This window comes from Malaya genurostris, chromosome 2, assembly GCF_030247185.1.
Source record: "Malaya genurostris strain Urasoe2022 chromosome 2, Malgen_1.1, whole genome shotgun sequence".
Lineage (NCBI taxonomy): Eukaryota > Metazoa > Arthropoda > Insecta > Diptera > Culicidae > Malaya > Malaya genurostris.
Window position 1 is genome coordinate 103018046 of NC_080571.1, and position 21712 is coordinate 103039757.

The 21712-nt window shown below is 37.0% G+C and overlaps 1 protein-coding gene and 1 long non-coding RNA gene across 6 annotated transcripts in view; both read left to right on the forward strand.

Moving 5' to 3' along the window:
- Positions 1 to 21712, forward strand: part of LOC131427908 (maternal protein pumilio) — a 325778-nt gene that overhangs the window by 93950 nt on the left and 210116 nt on the right. The window lies entirely within an intron of this gene.
- LOC131427909 (uncharacterized) overlaps positions 12886 to 21712 on the forward strand; it is a 98367-nt gene continuing 89540 nt past the window's right edge. Inside the window, exon 1 of the long non-coding RNA XR_009229321.1 lies at positions 12886 to 15318. This is a non-coding gene — a long non-coding RNA (uncharacterized LOC131427909). The remainder of the gene's footprint in view (positions 15319 to 21712) is intronic.

Below are 21712 nucleotides of genomic sequence, written 5' to 3' on the forward strand. Positions count from 1 at the left end.
TCCCGATCTGGCAGGCAATTTGTAAAAGAGGTGGAATAAGCGCCTTCTTAATTACTTTCGGGACAATAAACAGTTCGATTAACTCGGAAATGTATCTTGAGAACCTTCTTTTGTCGTCATTCATGGATATGCTCAAAAGATCTACACTAAGGTCTTTTTTTATGCGGTCTTTTTTATGCGGCCTTTTTCCTGCAACTTTTTTATGTGAATTTTTTGAGTTATGCGATTTTTTATGCGAAGTTTCAGAGTTATTCGGTTTTTTATGCGAATTTTCAGAGTTATGCGGTAAAAAAAAGACTTCAGTGTACCATGTTTTGGCCTGATCTAACACCCTGCCACTTCCCTCGAGACATATTGGAGTGGTACCGAGGTAACGGAGTCAATTTTATACTAAAAGATTTGAATCTACCAAATTCATCAGAACCCCGATAATGGCGAAAATCTGAGCAGCTATGATAACGGAACTTTTCAACTTTTTTTAACAGAGCTTAGGTTAAAAAAATGGGGTAAATTCAACGAAAACTATGGGAAAATCGTTTGTATAAAATTTTTTTATGGGTGGAGTAAAAAGGGAGGTGTAGGCATTTAGGATGGGAGACGAAAATTTTGTTAATATTCATTAGTTTTTTCATTCTCTGAACTTCCTAAAAATGTCCGATAATCGGTTTAATTTTGATGAGCAAATGTGAGTGCTTTATTTCTATTGAATACACCCTTAAAAAGTGTAATTGTGGATGAGTTATACTGATTGTTCAACTAAAAATTACTTTAAATATATGATAGTTAAACAGTCTGCCATCAACAGTTCAGTATCTAGATTATTAGCATATATTTCATCTGATCTTTTACATATCACGGTTAAAGTATGGTTTTATTAAAAACTCTTCAGTGACATGCACGTGCATGGTATTTTACATTGAAAACACGGCGGTCAAAAAGTTTTACAATGATTTCGGTTTTATTCATCAATGTGTTCTCCTTGAAAAACAATTCAATTGTTTCAACGGAGCTCCAACATTTTTACGCCACTCAATCTCATCAACTAGGGATTTAATCAACTGATCGTACTCTTCAGGTTAGCTATCAGAATTGTAAATCTGAATTGCTACCCGTACGAGCCGGTGTTCCGCAGGGTTCGAGTGTAGCTCCAATCTTGTATAATATTTTCACTTCTGATCTTCCAAATCTACCCGTTGGTTGTCAGAAATCGCTATTCTGTGACGACACAAGTCTGTTAGCCACAGGTAGAAATCTAAGAGTGATCTGCAGTCGCCTACAAAGAAGTTTAAATATTTTCAGTGATTATCTGTCAAAATGGAAAATTAAACCAAATGCAGCAAAAACGCAATTAATTATCTTTCCTCACAAGCCAAGAGCTTCTTTTCTTAAACCAAACAATAATCACATTCTCAAATTGAATGGCTTGGAATTGACATGGTCTGATCAAGCTAAATACTTAGGTTTAACGTATGACAAAAAACTCACTTTCAAGGATCACATTGAAGGAATCCAGGCAAAGTGTAATAAATATATTAAATGTTTATATCCTCTTATAAACAGAAATTCTAAGCTCTGTCTAAAAAAACAAATTGTTAATTTATAAACAAATTTTCAGACCAGCCATGCTTTATGCGGTACCAATTTGGTCAAGCTGTTGTTCCACCAGGAAGAAAACGCTTCAAAGGATTCAGAATAAAATTCTGAAAATGATTCTGAAGCGTCCTCCCTGGTTTAGTACAAATGAGTTACACAGACTCACAAATATAGAACCATTAGATGTAATGTCACATAATATTATAAGCAAATTCCGACAAAAATCGATGCAATCTTCAATTGAATCGATTCGCTCTCTGTATTAGTTAGTAAGTTAGTATATAAGTTCCTTTTCCCCATTACACAATACAAGTAGGTTTAGAATTTTCCCTACACAAAAATCTCAGAATTGCGGAAGCAAATGATGTCTTCATGGTAATAACCAAATCATATATATATATATATAACAGGGCTGAAAAGTCACCACTTGAGGCTGAACACCCAATTTAAATCTTAATAATTTAATTTTAACTCATATTCCAATAAATAGTTATTTAAAAAAAAAAAAAAAAAAAGGGATTTAATCTGGCGAATATGGTGGATGCGGTAGCAATTCGAATTTTTAAGTCATGGAATTTAATCATTCTAACGATCGACTGAGCATCTGAGCAGCGCGACATTCACTTTGCAAACATTTTTGTCTTTCTCTATAGAGAAGTAATAGAAAACCCGACTTTCGAACAGAGCGTTGGAGACCCATAATGTTAAATACCATTCGAGTTATTTCGACGGGATCGAAAAATGTGTGTGTGCATGTGCGTGCATATTTAAAAAAAAATCACCGCTCAATTATCTCGGAGACGGTTGAACCGCCTTCAAAAAGTTTAGACTCGTTTGAAAGCTACTATTGGGTCGTTGATCAATTTCGAACATCAAATGGCTGTGACTTCTGGCTCCGGAGATATAATGGTATAAGTGACGTAACAACAAAACGCGTTTTTTTTTTCGAAGATCGAATGGCTGTCACTTCCGGTTCGCGTTATATTTTGCCGCTAATTTTTCTCAGAGATGCTTGATACGATATTAGCAAGCCTAGGCTCGTTTGACAGCTACTATTGAATTGTAATTTAAATTCGAAGATCAACTAACTGACAGTTCAGGTTCCGGAGATATAATAATATAAGTGACGTTTCCGACAGAACGCGTGTTTTTTTACCGCGAACGATAGAACGTATGTTTTTCCAGATATGGCAGAGCTGATTTTAATAAGTCTATACTAGTTTGAAAGCAGGATAAAGTTCGAAAATCAAATGGTTGTAACTTCCGTTTCTGAAGATATAATAGTATAAGCGACGTAACCGAATAACCGCACATTTTTCATCGGCTGAACTTTCTCTGATTCAACGAATTTCAATAATCTTAGGCTCATTGGAAAACTAACAAAATTGATCAAATTTGAAAGGGCTATGACGAACATTTCCGGTTCAAGAAATCTAATTTTATATGTGACGTAACCGACAAATCCCAGTGTTTTTCAATGCACCAAAATTTCTTGGAGATGAAAGAATCGATTTCGTAAGACTTACTTCTAACTACTATTAGATTCATCCAGGGGTTAGCCAATTTTTGTGGTAGGGCACATAAACGTTTTGCCTTTCTCATATAGCAAGGCTATACAATCACTGCAAAAACCGACTTTTGAACCGAGGCCCGGAAGGCCGAATGTCATATACCATTCGAAACAGCTCGACGAGCTGAGCAAATGTATGTGTGTGTGACAAATATTGTGACTCACTTTTCTCGGAGATAGCTGATTTTCACAAATATAGATTCGAATGAATGGTCTCATGGTCCCATCCAAAGCTTCTGAATTTCATTTGGATTTAACTTCCGGTTCCGGAACTACAAGGTGATTTGAACCAAAAATGTAAAAAAAATTTCACTCACTTTTCTCGGAGATGGCTAAACCGATTTTCACATACAAAGTTCCGGAATTTCGTTTGGATCCAACTTCCGGGTTCGGAATTACAGGGTGATATGCAACAAAATTGTGGATGTTATGCTCCGAAACTGTGAAGATAACAGAGTGGCAAGTGACCGGGAAAATAGGGAAAACCGGGAAAAAGTCGGGAATTTCGTTTCACCGGGAAAAAGTCGGGAATTTTAGTGCAAATCCGGGAAAAAATTTATTAGTCCTAATCTTAGTAAAGATTTTCAGCATCATTATTTTCTTGATTAAACGAATGAAATGTTGGACGCAATACTCCATTTTGTGTTTGAGTGAGAAGTTCAGTAAAAGTTTTGAAACATCGTATTGTCCCACACAGGTTTTATGGTACACAATCCATTGGAGATGGGGCCAACATCCCATGTGTCGTTCAACAATTTTTGTAAGAGTTTGGCAGCAATTTTTAATGGATCAGAAAGCATCACAGCTTTCTTAGTTGTTATCAACAACAGCACATCGAACGGATTCTTTTGCTGGATTTCTATTAAATTTCAGAACAAGTTTGCATAATATGATTGCAAAAGAAATGTCAGGTAACATAATGAAATTATAAAAAATTCTTAGGAGCATGTTTTTGAGTGGGTTAATGATTGTGGTTATGATTTCATCATAATTTGTCTCAGTAATGTCATCTTGAGACAATACTTGTGTTGAAATCTTGATATTAATTTCAATATAATTCAAAAAAATAAAAAGCTGTCGACTTTGACCTTGTCCATCGTTTGCAATGAGTATTTGATTTCCTTCTTTGAGAGCTGGAATTGGTTTCTGCGAGTTTGTGAAAAACCTTAGAAAGGTTTAGAAGATGATTTGATTTGTTCGGTGAATGTTTTATGCTTAATTTATATTACCTATGGATTTCATAGTAGAATCACAAGAATTTGGGTGTTGATTTCGACGAAGAATCAAAATTAGATCATCTCAGTCACTAGAGGCATACATTGTTGTTTTTCCAGAACGACAAGAGTCCATTTTAAGAATTTTAGAAGGATTTTTTTCTGTTTCACCAAAATTAAATTTTAAAAGAATATCTTATATGTTGTTAAATGAAATCGGCAGTGGAATTGTTTCTTGTTCATTTTTAACCTTAGGTATACTTTTTTTAGACTATACTAGGCTTATATAGTATTGGGATACACTAGAGATGGGCAATCCGTTCACGAACAGTTCAACGAGAGTGAGTGAATTGGAGTTCTTTGTTCAAAAACGATGGTTCTCTATATAGAAATGAAAGTAATCGAATTCTTTGAGAATGTATACAAGTTAGTTGCGTTTTTGAGGAATCTGGTAGAAGTTACACACATTCGTGACCTTTCATAATGGAAAAGAGAAAGATTGTTGGCAGGAATACATGCAAAAAGTACTCACTATTATTGAATCTGTAATCTGTAGCCTTCATATTATTTTCGAAGGAACAAACAAAGTTTTAGAAGAACGAATCCAAAAAGCTTAAAACCAGGATAAAATAAATGATATATGAAAAAATAAGAACGAAAGAACGGCTCAATAAAACTATTTTTTTTGGTAGAACTGTTAAGTTATGAGCGATTCGTTGTAAAGAACGGTTTTGCCTATCTCTAGAATACACTCCTAGTGTGAATCCTAAGAGTCTTAAGAACTACTGATTTTCCAGATAGCCTAAATAAGACTTATTTAGTAGTAGTCTTACAAAAAATTGAACAGTTCGGAAAATAACAATTTCAATTTTAAACTTAAATTTTAATTATTTGATTTTCAAATGACTGATGGTACTACTGGCTACCTAGAAAACACTAACAATAATCGTATTTGGGGTAAAAGCTGCACTTAAGAGCATTATTGGAATCTGAATAAAATGTGTTGATTTTTAAACAAAATAGCAAGAATGTTAATGCTGTATTCCTTCGTGAAATGCAAGATTTATCACTTTTATCATATCCAGCTATGTTTATTGTTTTAGTCCTACTGTTACCTCGAATTAATTTGAAATAGTAAAATAGATTGAGTTTTTATCTTGAAGAGCTAGTACATACGAATAACATTAGTAGCGAAGTTACAGACAAAATGAAGATGGAATACATTGAGCTGGGTGGTACTGTTGGTTCCACAGATGAATATTTGGACAAATTGTGGATGAAGTTTTTAAACGTCGTTCCAAGGATTATTTAAATCTTAAATCTTCTATTAAGTAAATCCTCATACGCTCGAACAAAAACGTTTTGAAAGTCTTGTGGCTCAGCGTTTCGTTGATCATGCTATTAGTTGATTGAACCTCATTGGTTACGATATCGCCACTGCGCAAAGCTTTTTGATAATGCTATATTGATTGCTGGGAGCGTAATCAATAAGGCTGTGGAACCGAAGAAACTGGTTTTAATCAAGATTAGAGCTTATATTTACCTTTTCACCCTTCTCACAACCGGATATCGGATCCGGATGAAATTCGTATGGGACCACAAGAAAAACGGTTCAGCCATCTCTGAGAAAATTGATCGCTCTAAAACGTTACATGCGTACATACACAATTTCTGATCTTGGCGAACTGATTCGAATGTTATATAACACTCAGCCCTGCGGGCCTTGGTTCCAAAATCGATTTTCACAGTGATTGCATAACTTATCTGTATTTTCTATTTCCAAATAGAGATACCCAAAAAATACTTCTTTACTCAACGCTCGAAATTCTTTTGGATATGGGATTTTCTTAGAAATATTCAAATAATACTGAACATAGGCGATTTGAGCCTAAAAAACCGGGAATTTTTTGTCTCGTGCACCGGGAAAATCGGGAAAAAACCGGGAATTTGAAATCGGCAATTCACTTGCCACCCTGAAATAATGTCACTCATTTTCCCAGGAGATGGCTGAATCGATTTTCACAAACTCAAATTCAAATGAAAGGCCTTACGGTCTCATACAAAGTTTCTGAATTTTTAATTGAATCCGATTTCCGGTTCCGGAATATGCACAAAAAATGTGAAATAATGTCACTCACTTTTCTCGTAGATGGCTAAACCGATTTTCACAAACTTAGATTCAAATGAAAGGTCTTAAGATACCATAAGAATATTCCGATTTTCATTCGGCTTAAACCCCCTGCTTCCGGAAGTAGGGTGCTTAGTGTAAAAGTGTCAGTTTCAAGAATATTTTGTTTCATAAGCTACCTCTTTATATTTGCTAGTTAATTCACTTTCTCACATGTGATTGAATAGATTTTCACTAACTTAAATTCAAATGTAGTAAATTGTAGTATATGTAGCAGTATTATGCAACAGAAATTTTCAAAACTATTTTCTAAACTTTTTTAAATTGTAGTATTTCGGGGAATTTCTGCTGTAATATACAAGAGAAAATGAAAATGAGAAAGGCATCATTACACCACTAGGTGGATTAAAACAGGTTTTTTTTTAAATTTTTTGTACGTTTCGTCTTCGACTCATCAATGCAGAGCAGCTCATAAATTTTAACTCTGTTGAAAAATAAAAAGTGTTCTTCACAAAGCAGAAATTTTACGCCAATGAACAGCCAATGTTTTTTTATTAAGCACTTAAATTTGAACTGCTTTGAACTGATGACTCAAAGACAAAACTTAAATAATACTTTTAAAATATTTGATAAGTTCACAATACTAACGATCAAAGGTAAAATCTTACAAATGTTTTATTCAGGAAATATTAAATATTTTCTTATTAATCAACTTGCATTTTATTTCTAGGATTTTGTTTGTTCAAATGAAATTGGCTAAAACACACAAATTTAGTTCACTATTTCTTCCCAACTTTCGATATAACCCTTCAAAACCAAGTTCAAATGTCCTGATTATAGATTCATTATCAATTGCCGATTCGAATCATATAAGCTCATATGAACTTTTTTCTAATCGATATTCAAACCAAGTTTTAAGGTATCGAATCCACAGTGTAAATGTGGCGTGTGCACAAAAACGAGATATTTTTTTGTGTGTCCATCATTCTGTCCCTCCCGAAAATATAACGGAAAATCAAGAACGTTCCCACCGTGGCATGCGGCGAGAAAGTTGAGCAGGTTTTTGTTCCTGAATCGAAAAATCAAACCTATCATCGGTCGACGAACGCAATCGACAATAATTACACAGCATCGAACGCGAGGCACGCAACGTTTCTCCCGTTTGCACGCATGCACTCCCTGCCCCTTGCCGGCCAAGAAACCGGCCCCGAACAGTTGTTCAAATTTTAATTGACCGGCGAAGAATCTTCGTATTTATATTCTCCCCACATAAATTTCTCGCAGGTAGCAGCGGCAGGTAGCGGAAGCTTGACCACTGCCGTATCATCCGGTAGAAAATATGAGTATATCAATAAAATTAAGTGTTATGTACTGTTCCAATCGACTGGTTCGTATCAATTAAAATAAATGAAACTTCGAAGGGAAACGCAGCTACTAGAATCGATATGGAAATTTAGCTCAATGGTGTACCAAAATGATTCAAATTTCGTATTTGAATCTAATGCAGGGGGCACGACGAGTGAAGGAACTTCCTCAATACGGAACCTTCCCGAAATTATGACGTTGAAAACAGATTGATTCTATCTTCCTCTAATTTTTAATCAATCATCATCATCATCATCATGGCCCTGATCCCATTCCGTCTGTTCGAGCATACCGTAAAGTGCTATATTTGTGATGTACTTGTGCGACAATTTCTGTCACCTCGCTGGCTGAAGTAGGGACACTGCCTTCAACGATTCCCCCACAACTCAGCTGGTCGGGTCGGTCTGTCTGGAGCTACTGTACCAGACTGTAGACAACAAGCCAGTGTGGGGTAGATCCGTTATGTGTTTGGCTCCGTTGGCACTGCGATGGTTCTGCCTGTATGGGACAACCCCCTCAGGCCCGGACACCAACTTGAGTAAATCGACACAACACTGGCTGGCATTCAATTTATATTTTTTATTTAATAAGGTTTAATTGAATGAAGCTGAAAATATTCTCAGTCGCCCATGGTAATGGCATCATTCATCTAGATCGTATATGTTCGCGTATGTGTGTATGTGCGTTTTGTAGCAAGGAGTCTGGTTCAGAAGAAAAAGAAGATAAAAAATCTCGTTTATTGCCCCCGGGAGGAGACCACTATCACTAAAGTTCTGATTTCTACAGTGTAATCCAATCAAGATGAGTCATCGAACAAGTAATGTTCTATTGCTTTCCGTTTGTCCGATGAACGAGAAACAAGGACAAGTGTTAAACATTCTCATACAACTGTACATACGACAGACAGGACATCATTATGTCGTCTGCTCATGTTTGATATATGCGTGTACTGTTAGAGTGGACGTTTATGTTGGCAAAACTTTCTGTACAGATGCAATATGCTTTTGCTACAACTAGTTTGAAAATTTCCCATACTGAGCCGTTCAATTAAGACGAGTAAAATTGAGTTTGTTACTCTCGGTACACTTCAACCGAAACGGATGACGCGTGTGGTGCTGCTTCATAGTGCTTCCATGTGTAGATATTTAATTAGATTAATTTTGTAACTATAAGTGTGAAAGCATCTGTTAGAATTACGAGTCAGGTACGAAAAGCAAGGGACGTTTCGACGATTGGTTTCTTACAAATCTACTAGATTTTTCTATTCAATCGCCGATCACAAGCTGGACATTTATCGTGTCGCTACACAAGTTTTCTCAAACTCCATGAACAGAACCTCACCACCTGCAAGTTAAACTAGTTTTCAACTGTGTGTAGACTGTGTAGTGTAGGTGAAGGAATCCATCAGTCAGAGCATAGAACTAATCGTCAACTGATGATCTGATAGCAGTTTTTAGTACACCAGAGAAATAATTTCATTCGTGTGCATACTGAATCTAACACTCGACTCTTCGTCATGAATATTTGCTCATCCATTTTTGAAATAACTATCACTTCAAAGTAGCTCCATACTAGGCAAAACTCTCGATGAATTTCAAGTTCCTTTTGCATACACAAATCCTATTACATCGTGAACTTCACAGCTGGCGGGAGCAAAGGTTTTCGTGGATATTGTTTACTGTGCGCACAAATAGGCAAATGACATCCGAATCCAAACAACACCCTATATAGCTGTACGAGAAGTGGGCGTAGTTGAGCACAAGTTTGAACGTTTTACGACTTACCAATTTTAAAAATATAAGCAAATGGTTGTTACTTTTCGAATATGCATCCTATTTAACCTAAACATTTTATGAACCTGTGTTGAATATCGCGAAAACTCATTCATAACTCACTCATAAATAACAATTTGCACCAACAATATTCATATCATGTATCAGAATCGAAATATTACACATTTCAAACATTTATTCTAATGCTTCGTTGGTCGAAGCAAAAATATTTCCTATTTTACTACGAGAAATGTTCTACAAAAGTAAAGATTAGAATTTTCGAAAAAGTATTCTCCGTAAGCTGAAGTCAAACCTCCAACACAAATAAATATTGAACCGATACGGTTAGTATTTTTCTCATTATATGATTCCTTCTTCTATTTGCAATCATCATTCACAGTTGTGTAAAAACTCCCGTAAATATTGAATTATAATTCAGCTCAAGTGTATGATTTATTTTGTTCAGCACTGTAGTTGGACTTGGGTGCAGCTTTGCCAGGTTGCCAGATTTATCTGGCAAATGCCAGATTTTTCTCGCTTCGCCAGACACTCAATCTAACCAGATCATTTGCCAGATTTTCCATATTTTTCCAGATTTTCAAAATTTTTCTAAATTTTGTCAGATCTCGCTAGATTTTTACGGTTTTGGCCTCTTCACGATAGGTGGTGAGACTTTTTTTATTTTTTTTGCTCACTCAAAATGAAGCCAGATTAAAATTTTCTTCTATATAGTAGACTCAGACAAATCCAGACAATTTTTGGAGTTTTGACAGATTTTTGAAAAAATAACCTGACAACTCTGCTTGAAGGTAAACAACATCTTTGGTTTCGTCTTTCCGACATAACGTTAGCATGACGGTCAATTAAATAGCTAGTCTAGTAGAGATTGTCGGGATTTGAGTGTTTGGTTTTGTATTTGAATTTGGCTTACAAAAAGAAACATTTTCGGATTCGGGTCGGGCACAGCAAAAAATTGTTGATTTTTAAAAAAGTTCAGGTTCAGAGTCGGGTTCGGATTTAACAATTAGCATATAGAGATTTGGGTAAAATTACTTAAAACTCGATCCGAAAACTAATCTGACTGCTTTCCTAGAATCTGGTTGAAGTTCGTCTCCTCATATATTTCGTCATCCGTTACGCAGCAGTGTGGTTTCGTTAACTTCTGGTCGCACAACGGGCACGACTAGTAGCATTTAGTTTAAACTTGTACGAACCGATGAGTCAAAGATGGAATGTAAAGATCTTTGTTTTTATACGGTTTCAGCGTTTCCCCTTCGCGCGGATTTCCTTGTATAGGGGGGGAGTCAGAGTGAGCGCGGAACGCGAAGCGTCAAGACGCGCGTACGAGATTGTTACATTCAATCAAAGCAAACATGTCACAGTGAACGCGATGCGATAACAGTGCATCGCCTCAACACGCTTCGCTTCGCTTCGCTTCGCAAATCGCGTTCACTCTGACAGCAACCTTAAGTTGATGTCAGAGTGAGCGCGGAACGCGGAGCAAAACGAAGCGATTCAATGCGATGTACTATTTTCGCATCGCATTCACTCCGACAGGTCTGCTATGATCAAATATAACTAGCTACTACGCGCGTCCAGACGCTTCGTGTGCCGCTTTCACACTGACACTTCCTACGCTGATTTCCGAACTACACGTTGTTATGCGAATTTCCGAAGCTACGCGTTTTTACGCGGATTTCCGAAATTACGCAGTTTTCAAGCGAATTTCCGAGATTACGCGGATATCCAAAGTTACTCGGATTTGAGTGTCTTCCTATCGAACTACCTCATTTTATTTGTCTTTTTCTATATGGAATTGCCGGAAATACCAACTTTTGATCGGTACGCCGGAGACCCATAGTGTTATATAACATTTGACTCAGTTCGACGGGATTGAAAAATGTACGTGCGTGTATTCCTTTTTACGTCTCATATATTTGTTAAATTTTCTCGGAAGTGGCTAAACCGATTTCTATAAACTTAGCATCGTTTGACAGCTACAATTGAGTTGAGGATCAAGTTCGAAGATGATACGGTTGACACTTCCGGTTTCGGAAATATGATCGTAGAAGAGACGTAACTGACAAACCGTTGGTTTTTCTGTACGCTCAATTTTTTTGGAGATGCCTAAACTGAAGCACGGTCCTCGTGAACTATCGGACTCAATTTGAATGAATTTGTGTCAAAATTTAGCACAAATTCGTGTCCAAAACAATCTCCATTTTTAATGAGACTGTTTGAATGGCGATAGCTAAGAAAAATGGATAATCATACCATTAGGAGTATTAAGGAGCAAGACTCTTTGCAGGCGTATGAGGAATGCCAACAATGTGTGCGTAAAAACAAATTCCGGCGCTTCTTTTCCTGATTTTACTCAATAAATCTTCCATATGGTTAAAAAATAAACCAATCGGTTCATACTGCTTAAAATTGCAATTCAGGAAAAGCGAAAATCTGAATCTAAAACTCTTCCGTTTTCCTTAAAACTGCTCGAGAAAAATTATTTCAGTTTCAGCTTACTTCCACTGGCACATTTGATTAGCAACAAACACATTCCTATATATCCATATTCCTCTTGCAGAAATTATCGCAATATAAAGATTTACGTACCTTCTATAAGTAAACCCGCAAAAAAAAAACTTTTCATTTAACACACGAAAGGCAATGGATATGGAATGTTATCGTGAAACTATTTATTTTTCCGGAAAAGTGCTTTTCTAACAGAAAATATTTAGTTTTGGTCATTTTGTGTAGCGCAATCTAATGCAAATGCATTGAAGCAGTTTTGCTAACTTTTTTATTAGAGAATTAAAATGTACATTCATAAAATGTAAGCAATTTTCCATCAAACGTTGGTGAAAAATTGATCAAAACTCCAAGATGTCAGGCTTAACATTCATTTGAGAATAAATTATCATGAAAAAAGATTGTTTGAAACTCAAAGGAAGGAAACTAAAAATTTTCTCTTTTTACACAATTTATCGAATTCAACAGCTGAGCTTTGGTCACAAATTTTGTTGAAAGAAAATAACATTGTAAAGAGATTTCGCATATTTTCTTGTTTTGAAATTTTTAATTGTAAAATAATAGAAAATAATAGATATTTGCGAAAGTAGACCATTTCTTAAGTGATAAGACTCAGAAAAAATACTCCAAAACTATTACATAGGAGGCATTGCTAGTGAAATATTAACTGCAAAGGAAGAAGAAGAACTTAGGTTGTAGTTCTATTTTATTTATTTAAGCCAAATATTTAAGCATTCGAAATACCTTCTCGAAACTGACATCCGGTATTTCGAACGGATTGCAAATATCCTTAAAAATCGACAATGGCGAATCAGCTTAAATTTCTCTTACCAGTTTTACCACTTTTTTATTCGAAGATAATATTGTACAAATAACACCTCATAGCTGCAATGTAAATTTTGTGAAAATTAGGAATACAGACAAAATCTTCTAACAAATCTTTTTGCTTCCAAGAAATTTTGTGACCAAAATTCGGTTGCAGAAGTGTCAATATTCAGGTGCGTTTCCACCGCTGTCAAATGTGTGATGTTATCGTGAGTGTCTCGTTGAAGCATCGACTTGACCTGCGATTAGAAATGATTCTGTTTTACGTAACTTATACAAATCCTTTAGGATTCATTTTTATCCATTGCGAATTATTATTTTTCGCAGTTCTTTTTTGCTAGATTTCCGAATGTTTGTTGATGGCACAGGTGACTAAAAATGTTACAATATGTTATACTAAACTCCAATCCCGAAAGCTTCATTGTTTGCTATGTTTTTCTTCCAACGCTGATAACATCAGTAGTTATCGGAATGGAGCTTTCAATTGTTATGTACAGCGCTCAATACATAGATTGGGCACTCTTTCCTAAAGTGTTCACCTCTGGGAGTCGAAAAACATGACTAACAACAATTGTGGGTGGTTTGCAGTCACTCAGTGGAGTATGTGTGTGTGTCTGTCAAAAGCTATGTGATACCTTCATTGTTGAACATAGGATGACTGATGTTGTCATTTGTACTCTTCCGTTGATTTCTTCCAAGTTCACCTTATCAATAATGTCAATGTAAGTCGCTGTAGCTTCCTTCCAATTACAAAAAAAAAAACAAAGTTATGTTGATGGACATGATTGTACTGAACCGTTAGAGTAGGGCGGCGCGCAAACACAGATGATGGCGGCGTTCTCATCAAAATAAATTAAAATTCATTACCCTTACGGACCCATCCCCTTCTCACGGTGTCGAGAGATACATCGACAGAGAGAGAGATATGTATATAACCGCCGCGACCGTCACCACCGTCGATTGAGTAGAATGGGAACGACAAAACTACATTTTTTATGCTGGTGTTTAAGTGAATGTATGTTTCGGGATGACATTTCGCCACGCGCACACTCGCGAGCTCTCTCGTTGTCAGTCCACTGTTCAATCTAACGGTTTCTCTCTCACCCTTCTTCGAAGAGTGCCGGTCTTTATGTGTATACAGATTTTGATTACGTTTTTCCGTGTTTTCTTGCCCGCCGCTTCACTTCGCGTTCTCTTGCTTATTTACTTTCTTTACCATAATATGTTGGCTCTCTGTTTTGGTTGATTTCGATCATGCGCGAGCGGTTGCTCACTCTCGTCGATTCCGAAGATCCGCACAGCTGAGTAAAACGGTCTCACGAGTGGCCTCTCTGTTTTGTTCCATAGAGTTCGATATGGTTTTCCATTTGTGCCGCCCTGCAAACCTTGTAGGGAAAATGCGGAAAGCTTTCGCCCGGTGGACTCGCAATACGGGTGAGAGTGAGTGCGTCGTGGTTGATCGCGGGAGAATGAGTCCCAGTGAGTGGCAAGTGAAAATCAAGTACAAAGTAAGACGAGCTTTGAAAATTGTTGATGAACAAACGCGAGTCTTAGAGAATGTGCATGCCCGCAGGTCTGCGGTCCCGCATCTGGCAGTCGTAGCAGTTAGTCGGTATCTGACTTGAAATGGATTAACTTCCTTCTGCGGAACTAACAAAAAGAAAAAGTGACGACCTAACACGTTTCCGTGCGAAAGTTTCGGTCTAGCCGTTTGATTTTTCCGTTTGTTGCCTTGTATTGAATTTTTCGTATTAACCCTTTAGATAATTCTACCGCATAAGCAGAGAATAGCGGCTGGTGGCTATAGAAATAGCTGTGCTTTGTAAAAAGAAAATCAAATTATTAGTGATCTTGTTGTGTATGGTATAAAGAAAAACAAAACTTATTGTTACTATTAAACAAGTGATAAACTTCCAACCCACCGGTCTCAATGGAACCACCTTCTGGAAAGGAAAATAACCAAAAAACCACCCACTACAATCAATAGTTCGATATCAATAGGATTTCACAAGTGATAAGTGTTGTTAATTCAGTCTAGTGTCCCGAAGAGAGGACCGTGTTGAAGTGTTGAAATCTAACCACATATTTTCCGTGATTGATCACACCTCACTACAGCAGGCATTGTGCGTATGTCAGTGTTCGGATTCGCCAGCAGATATTAAGTAAACAGAAGGAAAATAATTTGAAATATATTATAACTACACCAAGTGCTAGGAATTCCTCAAAGAGAGCGATCCGTTCCCGATGGACCACCGCCGTGTGATTGGTGTGCACTGATGAACCACCTTCGACCGTTCGTCGGAATTTCACAGTACTACGGAAAAGGTGATTATACCCAGCCCATTCTCTTCTCCGGTATTAATTTATCCTACTTCCAAATCATACTTCTTATGTGCGGAGCGCTTCTCGATGCGGGGCGTTAGAAGTCAAGTTACTCGTAGCATTCGGATCGAGAGTGAAGTCGAAGAAGCAGACGGATTCCGGCCGCCTGTGTTTGTCCATCCGTCCGGCACCGGGAAGAAGGGGCTATTAAGTGTGAAGTTCATTGAATCTAACAGTACATACGGCAAGGCAGACATTGCTTTGCAGAAGCGGGCACCAGTCGAGCAGAAGAGTCTGTAGTGTAGGTACTTGGGACCCGGTTTGAGGGCGCGGAGAATCGCAATAGATTCCACAGTCAATATGCGGAAGATATGAAAAGAAACGGTATTTCTCCGTAGTGTACTCTTTTTCGCGTGAAGCGCCGGGACTTTTTTTCGGGCCCACGATAGGAGGCATCGTTAAATTAACGGGTCGTTTGAAACACGGAACGTTAGGCCTAGGTTCGATGGTAGAAGATGTGAAGCTTGACAATCTGGCATCAACGTCTGTTCAGCTTCGGGTTCGGAAAATTTTAAAGTAAAGCAAACACTGTTTCGACGATTGTGTGGGTGGCAAGTTCAATGCATTGTCTAACCGATGATAATGGGCTCTGGCTGGAATAGTTTTAATTGAATTTTCTGTACAGTGGAAGAGTTTCGAAACGAGTTTCGTTTATGTTCATTGTTTCCTGAATTCGCAAACCGTTCCGTAGCTCAGTTACGCATTCAGTCGTCTTTCGAAAGTATTGTTTTCCGTGTTTGAAAAGTTTCTCATTAAGATGAGTATTGATAAACTCTTTCGGTTTAAAATATATGCAATCCAGATTGAATGAACTCTCTTTCCCATCTCTACTATTGTTTTGGTTGAACACAGTTATTCAGAAAGAATGCAAATCATGGCATTGGTTTTCCAACGTAAATTGAACACAATTTCACTTAACTGCGTACGTCATACCCACATGATAGGCGGAATATAACAATTTTCACAAGGCGTCACAAAAAATAACCGGAGTCGTCTTTGAAAAACAGAAACGAAAAATATTTCCTGCGTGTGTCTATCGGCGGGACATTGATTCGATCGCTGTTGAGTGGCATAACATGCTGACGGGATTGATGAGCAGTTGAAGGTACAGCAAAGCTCTACACTTGTAGTTAGTTTTGAATTATTCTGAGAATGGAGGCGTATTTTCGAATGTGACCTGATTCGTAGTCTTGCGTATTTTTACTTGGTATAATCTCGATATACCAAATATCAATGAAATAAATCAGTGCGTTTCTGATGTGGCCTGCATTTGTACTGAGCTCGTGCCAAATCGGTCAAGACAAGCTTGTTTTTTCGGCAATTTACGCAAATTCAATTTAATTTTGAAATTTTGAAACCAAAATCTCATCTTTTATGTAATCGAACGACATGAAAAAAACATCAATTTCTTTAGATAAACTTATCTAATAGTAAAAGTCTATCTGCAATCTCTTGACAAGAGGTTGTGTAATTTTAAAGTTGGGATTACATGAAGAAGCAGTTTTCAACTAGACAATTCCGATATAAATTTTCTGCTTATGTTTTTGAACATTCTAGTGTCATTTCTGCTAATGATGTTTTTCAATTTAAAAAGCTGGTAAGTTTTTTACTAAAGACCCGAAAATCCTAGAAGCAGGTTTAACAACCCATTCGAACAAGTTAAAAAATCAAATTTTACAGTGTTGCTGACAAATTTTTATCTGTGTCCAACGGGAAAACAGACTGATCAATGAAATAGCAGAAATAAAAATTTGTGAAAAAAATTTCCAGTTACGGGACTCGAACTAGTAACTTTCCTATCCGTGGAAATCGTGCGTTTTATAGTCCTATCCGGAGAAATTGCTAAATAAACTACTAGGAATGTAAACATTTCGAGGGCTTCTTGGTTACAGAGTAACTGATTTGAACAAAAAGTACATATTTATATGCATTTTCTTCTCGTTTCGCCTTCGGATCATCAGTGCTCTGGCAGTTCTAGTTGAACTAACATTATCACCTAGTAGTTCGACTAGAATAGAATTTATACTGCTTATGTGACACTTTTAAAATATTGCTTCGAAGTGTGATATCCTTTCTGATGGCACGCTCGCCTGGCTAGCCATCGCAGAATGTGAACATTAAGGTTTTTTGGTTAAAAAGTAACCGGCTTGTGCAAAAAGCTCATATTTATTTGGATTTTCTTATCGTTTCGCCTTCGGCTCATCAGTCTTTAGCAGTTCGAATTGAAAACGGAAATACTATGAATGGTTATTGAGAGGTTTCAGTTAAGAGTAACCGTTTTGCGCTGAGAGTACAAAATCATTTCCGTTTTTTTTTCACTTCACGTTTCGTCTTCGACATGGCAGTGTTCTGAAGCACCAGCAGCTCGTTTGGAAATGCTTTGCACTAACGAGTCGAAGACGAAACGTAAATGCAACAAAAAATGAAAATAATCTCTGTGCCCTAAGCACAAAACAGTTGCTTTTACCCCAAAACCTCAAATAACAACAATCTGTGGTCGGTTAGTAGAGCGCCTGGTCTATTCGTTTGGGACATCAAAAATGACATTCAAATAGTACTTTACGTGAATCTTGTGCTACAAGTAGAACTGTTATGGAACACAAGCAGTTTAATTTGAACTGCTTTGATACTCGGAATGTTTAACACAATCTAGAATCTAATGAACAACGACTTTACACGGCCGCTGTGTGGTTCAATTATCAGTTTTATGCTTAATTATTGCATATTTATTGATTTAAAAAATGATTATGAATAATGTTGTTATCGATTTATATGCTTTCAAGAATGAAACCTGCCTTCAAAATTACGATACTAGTCGCTATTTTGCTAGTCGAAGATTTTTTGGTGGAGTTCTACTATTTCTTCTTTGGTCGGATCGTTTCTAGAAATTCTAACTGGTGACGGTCGTACGTGCGATAAGAGACTGGCTCATGTTTCCATAATTACGGTTTGCTTGCGAGATAAAACTATTCCGGCATTCGTTCCGTTTCAGCCTTGTTATAAAGACTGTCCCAGAAAGTATGGACGCACTTTGATTTCGCTGTAAATAATTCACAAGTGTTAGATATTCAAATTGTATTCGATATACTGATCATATTAGACTACAACAACAGAATATTATTCTCAACATTTGCTACTTAGCCATTGTAGACTAGGTGGCGCACCTTCTTGGGAACATTCCTCAATAAATTCCGTTCATACTTCTGGGCGACAAGTTTGGACACTTTTTTCCAATCTTTTTCGAACGGTTTGGTTTCGGCTGCCGAGACATGTTTCCTAAGATGTGCCTTCGTTAATACCCAAAATTCCTCAATTGGTCGAAGTTGTGGGCAATTTGGTGGATTCATGTCTTTTGGGACGAAAGTGACATTTTTAGTAGTATACCATTCTACCGTTGATTTCGAGTAGTGGCAAAAAGCAAGATCTGGCCAAAAGCCAACAGGATCCTTGTGGCTTCGAATCATGGGGAGAAGTCGTTTTTGTAAACATGACACTGTTCATTGAAGCAGTGGTGATGAAGGGTTTCAAAATCTTACCGCAGCTACAAATTGCTTGCCAGACCATAGCTTTCTTACCAAATTTTTCAACTTCAATCGATGTCTCGGACTGGTTTAACACTTGCCCTTCTCGCACCGTATAATATTGTGGTCCCGGCAAGGATTTGGCTACTTTTTTGGCCAAATCCCGAACTGAAACCTCCTTATTTTGCTCGAACGCCTTCAGTATACGTTTATCCAACTGAAGGTTAGCAGGACCTTTTTTCGACCCGTTTTCGGTTTATCCTCAAAGGTGTTATCCTCACTGAACTTCCTGATTTCATTTCGCACGGCTTTTTCACTTACTTCTTCCATTTTTGCTATCTTTCTCAGTGACAGTCCGCGTTCTGTGCACCATTTGTATACAATTTTTCGACGTTGTTCTGCTGAAAGTCAACGCATTTCGAAACAAACTGATGAAAACGAATAAACAACTGCACAAGTGGTTAGAGAAGAGTGCAAACAACAGGACGCAGCCATAAAAATTGACAGATTCTAAGCCATTGGAAATGGCAGCGGTTTTTGGTTGCGTCCATACTTTCTGGGACAGTCTTTAGGAGTTCTCCTCTATCATAATGGGAAACTTTTCAAATAAGTCGTTTGAAACGAAATTTTTTTTTAAATAATAATCAGAGTACGATATGCTATCTCTATTAAGACCATCGTCCAAGTACCATGCGCGCGGGTGGTTTTAGGAAATTTTCGATAAAAATTTTGAAAAACATACAGACCTGCGAGACACTTTTATCTATCTGCAGGACAAAGATGGCTAAAAATTCGAAGGATTTTCCGAGTCTTATCAAAAATAGCTCGGAAAAATTAGTGTTTCTGTGATCTTTCTCAAATATTACACACAGTCAAACTGAAGCGGATTTTCTTCAGTTCATTGAACAATTGATCTTGTTCTGTGAAAAACTTTGCAAAACTAACATCATTCTGTTGAAATTGAATTAGCATCGTTGAGAAATAATTTGTATATCGTTTAGAACTTCCAAATCGTCAAAATACAACGACATCGATTAATTGAAAGTAACTGATTTTCCATGAAAAGCTTCTCCAAAAATGTGTGTCATGTCATTGCATTATTTTTCCAAATAATTGTGAAAGATCACAAAAACACTCATTTTTTAGAGCTATTTTCGATAACACTCGGAAAATTCTCCGAATTTTTCAGCTATTTTTGCCGTGCACATAGATAATAGTTTTTCTTAGGTGTTTTTGGTTTTTAAAAATTTCCATCAAAAATTTCCTAAAACCACTCGCGCGCATGATACTTGGACGCTGGCCTTAAATGCATTCAGTTGGTTGAAAATTTGCATTCTGATCTTGTTTTATCGTCAATGCATGGAAGTATTACAAACTACCCAATTTGCAGTTGAATTGACTCTGATTACATCGCATTCCGTTGATGGTAGGCCGAGTGATTTTTTTTTGGCTCGACTCATAGGATTATTTGCAGGATACAATGTACATAGATTTTCAATTCAGTTGAGGAAAATGAGGGAATTTTAAACCACACTTTGATTCTGGTTGGTAACTGACCTGAAAATGGTAATTTTTTAAAATTAAAAAAATTGAGGTTAAACTAGAAGCAAAATGTCACGTTGTGGGATTTGTAGAATTTGAATTTATTTCAGTTATAAAAAAAAATCGGTTGTGCCATTTAGAAGAATCGTTATGATTAATTACCGGAAAAAAATGTTTTAAATAGTTTGAAAAATCGCCTCGCTAATTTGTTGTCGATAATTTATTTCGCATAAAAAATCATTCAGAAGCATAAAATTACACAGTGGTACGACATTCCTCACATGTTATGTATAGAACATAAATAACCGACCATGAGTGTGAGAACCACATGCCATGAAAAACGTTTTTTTCAGTAACATTCCGAGTTCATTTTTGCTTAGCTAGTTTTTTAAAAAGTCGGAAAAAAATTTCTAGAAAGGCTATTATGCGCAGTGGCGACATCTATACTGATTTTGACAGAAGCACGTTTGAAATTTTTTCGGCGCTAGTGAGTAAATTTCTTTTTTGGCTATTCCCTTGTCGAAAATCGTCGTCCCGGGTTGGCGGTTCAATGCATAGGACGCTGGTCTTACAAGCCAGTTGTCGTATGTTCGAGCCCCGACCTGGAAGGATTCTTAGTGTCAGTAGGATCCATAGTACTAGTCATGCAATGATTCTGTACACTAAGAATCGGCTGCGAAGTATGTTGAAACAGAAAGGCCAAATTTCACAAAAGGAATGTAAATGCCAGGACTTTGCTTTGCTTGTCAAAAATAGCCCTGCTCAAGAGCATAGTTGTTTTTGGCAGTTGGATTTTTATTTTCAGACGCTGGAAAAAATCTTGCAAAATAGTGCAAGTTTCAGATTTTTTAATGTATCTCTTTCGTGCCTACACTGAGGATGCAGTCGGCGAACGCCGCACAAAAAGAAAAGTGCACTTGGGTTCAGTATCGAATGGACAGATTTGAAGTGCACGCTTGTTTGTAAACAAGCTGGTGTGAGTGAATCACATTCTCCTCGCATGAATCGCTCTCACGGGCTCTCGTCTAAATACATCCGACTGTGCACTGGTGCGTGTACTGATGATCTGTGACTGTACACCTCTTCGTCACACAGAGGAGATGGACATCTATGATATTCCATATATCAAATTCTGAATTGGGCCACAGTTTCAGTCAAATTTAACTATTTGATCAAAAATAACTATCGAAATGTCGAAATGGTTAAAAGCCTAAGAATCCATTTTTGTCATTTTAGAGCACAAACGAATGATAACTCACATGCGCGACAAGATT